Source organism: Rhinopithecus bieti, unplaced genomic scaffold, assembly GCF_001698545.2.
Source record: "Rhinopithecus bieti isolate Rb0 unplaced genomic scaffold, ASM169854v2 scaffold_13704, whole genome shotgun sequence".
NCBI lineage: Eukaryota > Metazoa > Chordata > Mammalia > Primates > Cercopithecidae > Rhinopithecus > Rhinopithecus bieti.
This window is the reverse complement of record NW_016808231.1, coordinates 4,559,206-4,562,849: the sequence shown is the minus strand read 5'-3', so window position 1 is coordinate 4,562,849 and position 3,644 is coordinate 4,559,206. Positions and strand designations below refer to the sequence as shown.

Sequence of the window (3,644 nt, the reverse complement as noted above, 5' to 3'; positions counted from 1 at the left end):
TTTTTTAGATGAAGTATTGCTCTGTCACCCAGGCTGGAGTGCAGTGGCCCAATCTTGGCTCACTGCAATCTCCACCTCCCTGGTTCAAGTGATTCTCCCACTTCAGCCTCCCAAAGTGCTGGGATTACAGGTGTGAGCTACCATGCCCAGGCAAAAAAAAATTTTTTTTTTTTTTCTAGACAGAGTCTCACTCTGTCGCCCAGGCTGTAGTACAGTAGCATGATCAAGGCTCACTGCAGTCTTGACTTTCCAGCCTTGACTGATACTCTCACCTCAGCTGAGTAGCTGGGACCACAGGCATGTGCCACCATGCCTCCCGGGTTCAAGCGATTATCTTGCCTCAGCCTCCTGAGTAGCTGGGACTACAGGTGCCCGCCACCATGTCTGGCTAATTTTTTGTATTTTTCGTAGAGACGGGGTTTCACCGTCTTAGCCAGGATGGTCTTGATCTCCTGACCTCGTGATCCGCCCGCCTCGGCCTCCCAAAGTGCTGGGATTACAGGTGTGAGCCACTGTGCCCGACTAATATTTGTTTTCATTGTAGAGACAAGGGTACCCCTATGTTGCCCAGTCTGACCTCAAAGTCCTGGGTTCAAGCAATCCTCCCACCTTGGCTTCCCTTTATGTTTATTGTTGAGAATCTGTTTCCTTCCACTAGAGTGGGAGTTCCTATTGGGCAAGACTTTTCTCTCTCCTCTGCTCTTAGATGTCAAGCGCCTGGAAGGGCATCTGGCACACAGCATTAGGCAAATAGTGGGATGAAAGTTGGGCCACCTGGACCCCTGCTCTGCACCGCTGCCCTTCTTCCTCTTCCTCCCGCCCTCCACATTCCTCTCTCTGTGCCCACATTGTACTTCCTTGCCTTGGAAGTGGCTCTCTCCCTGGCTGGCTCCTCATCAGCCTTCAGGTCTTGGCTCTTAGCTGAAAGTCACCTTCTCAGACCCTGAATTCCCTGCCTCGCTGCATCCCAGCTGCTTCCTGTCCTACAGGTTTTTTTGCTTGTTTGTTTTTTGAGACTGAGTCTTGCTCTGTCGCCCAGGCTGGAGTTCAATGGTGGGATGTCAACTCACTGCAACCTCTGACTCCTGGATTCAAGCAATTCTCCTGCCTCAGCTTCCTAAGTAGCTGGGATTACAGGCGCTTACTACGCCTGGCTACTTTTTGTATTTTTAGTAGAGACTGGGTTTTACCATGTGGGCCAGGCTGGTCTTGAACTCCTGGCCTCCAAATGATCCTTCCACCTTGGCCTCCCAAAGTGCTGGTATTATAGGCATGAGCCACCATGCCCAGCCAGTTTCTCTTCTTTACTGCTGTCTTCACACTCTATCTGCTCGCGTGCAGACAGTCTGGCTCCCCTGCATAAGGCGGCTGTAAGAAGCTGAAGGTCCTTGCAAGGCCTTATCTCTCCTGTCCTTTACAGCATCCTGCCATCCAGAGCACTGCCAGGAATCTGAATGGTGAGCGAATGACTCCCAGCAATGCACAGCTGATCGGGCCTTGGTACCAGAGTGAGGCTGAGATAAAGGGGAGCCCAGGGCCAGATCCTTGCCAACCACATTCCTGTCCCCTTTCCTTTCCAGCCAGCCCAGAGACCACAGCAGCACAACAGGTGTCCAGCTTAAAAAAGTTTAATTGCTGAGAACATACAGGGCAGGTGCAGGCCAGTCCCTGCAGGGCTCACACCCCCTTATTGGACCATCAGCTCTGCGATGCCCCCCTTCTCCTGGCTACAAACCTGGGAAGCAGGGCAGCTGGTCCCAGGGCCCTGAGACTGGTGCTGCTCCAGAAGGCCGGGTGGGGGGCCAGCCCCCAAGGCCCTTGACCAGAACTAGGACAGCAGGCAAGATGGGGCAGTGTGGGGTGACCAAAGATCCTGGATGAGGCCAACCCAGGTTGGGACCAGCCCAGGTCAGCAGTGAGACGAGGGGAGACAGGGTGCCCAGGGCCTGCCCGGGGACATGCTACCGACCCCCCGCCACCCTGCACCCCTGGCTACATGCTAGTGGGCAGCTGACGAGCAGCAGCTGATCCCAGAGACAGCAGAGGTGAGAACAGTCCCTGGAAGCTGCCAGAGGCCCAGAGGCTGTGGAAGTGCCCACGGGAAGCCAGGAGCGCAGGGGTGACATGTACCGGGGCCAGAGAGGTATCTTCCAGCTTGAGGAAAAGCTGTGAGGTGTGCACTAGGAGATGGCAGCGTAGGTAAGGTGGAGGTGACGGGGGCGCAGGCTAGTCCTGGGGTGAAACACCAAGAGGTGGGAGGGAGTCAGGAGGGCCTGGGAAGGGAGGAGGCATGTACTGTGGCGTGTGCGAGGGACCGTGCTGCCTGCCGGGAAGTGAGGCCACTCGCCACTCACCCACTCATCCTCGTCCACGCCTTCAAAGGAGTCCTGGGGGAGCGGGTCTTCCCGGTTCCCCAGTTTTGCCACCATGGCATTCAGCAGCTGGGAGAGAGGACAGGAGACGGGTAGGGAAGGGAATAGGACTCGCTACTCCCACTCCAAGAACAACCCTGACAATGCTGTGAAAAGGGCTTTTTTTTTTGAGACGGAGTCTCGCTCTGTCGCACAGGCTGGAGGGCAGTGGCTCAATCTCGGCTCACTGCAAGCTCCGCCTCCCGGGTTCACGCCATTCTCCTGCCTCAGCCTCCCGAGTAGCTGGGACTACAGGCGCCCGCAACCGCGCCCGGCTAATTTTTTGTATTTTTAGTAAAGATGGGGTTTCACCATGTTAGCCAGGATGGTCTTGATCTCCTGACCTCATGATCTGCCCGCCTCAGCCTCCCAAAGTGCTAGGATTATAGGCGTGAGTCACCGTGCCCAGCTTTTTGCTTTTTTTTTTTTTTTTTTGAGAGACAAGGTCTTGCTCTGTCACCCAGACTGGAGTGCAGTGGTGTAATCATGGCTCACTGCAGCCTTGACTTTCTGGGCGCAACCGATTCTCCTGCCTCAGTCTCCCAAGTAGCTGGGACTACAAGTGTGTAGCACCATATCTGGTTAATTTTTATGTATTTATTTATTTTTTATTTTATTATTATTTTAGATATTTTTTATTTTATTATTATTATAGATACGGGGGTTCACTGTGTTAGCCAGGATGGTCTCGATCTCCTGACCTCGTGATCCGCCCGTCTCGGCCTCCCAAAGTGCTGGGATTACAGGCTTGAGCCACGGCGCCCGGCCGTATTTATTTTTTTGAGACAGAGTTTCGTTCTTGTTGCCTAGGCTGGAGTGCAATGGCGCAATGTTGGCTCGCCACAACCTCCGCCTCCTCGGTTCAAGTGAGTCTCCTGCCTCAGCTTCCTGAGTAGCTGGGATTACAGGCACGCACCACCATGCCCGGCTAATTTTGTGTTTTTAGTAGAGACGGGGTTTCACCACGTTGGTCAGGCTGGTGTCAAACTCCTGACCTCAAGTGATCCGCCCAACTCGGCCTCCCAAAGTGCTGGGATTACAGGTGTGAGCCACCGTGCCTGGCTACACCTGGTTAATTTTTAAAAATTTTTTGTAGAGATGGGGTTTCACTGGTCTCACGCTGGGTCTCAAACTCCATCGCTTAGATCCTCTTGCTTTGGCCTCCCAAAGTGCTGGGATTACAGGTGTGAGCCACCATGACTGGCCAAAAGAGCCATTTCATTTTTATTTTTA

The 3,644-nt window shown here is 53.7% G+C and overlaps 1 long non-coding RNA gene across 1 annotated transcript; it reads right to left on the bottom strand.

The window, feature by feature from the left end:
- Positions 1 to 1,612: 1,612 nt before the first annotated feature.
- Positions 1,613 to 2,574, bottom strand: LOC108538300 (uncharacterized). Its single transcript, XR_001888039.1, has 2 exons — positions 2,355 to 2,574; positions 1,613 to 2,232 (listed from the first exon to the last, which is right to left on the bottom strand). It is a non-coding gene; the product is annotated as an uncharacterized LOC108538300 (long non-coding RNA).
- Positions 2,575 to 3,644: the final 1,070 nt, after the last annotated feature.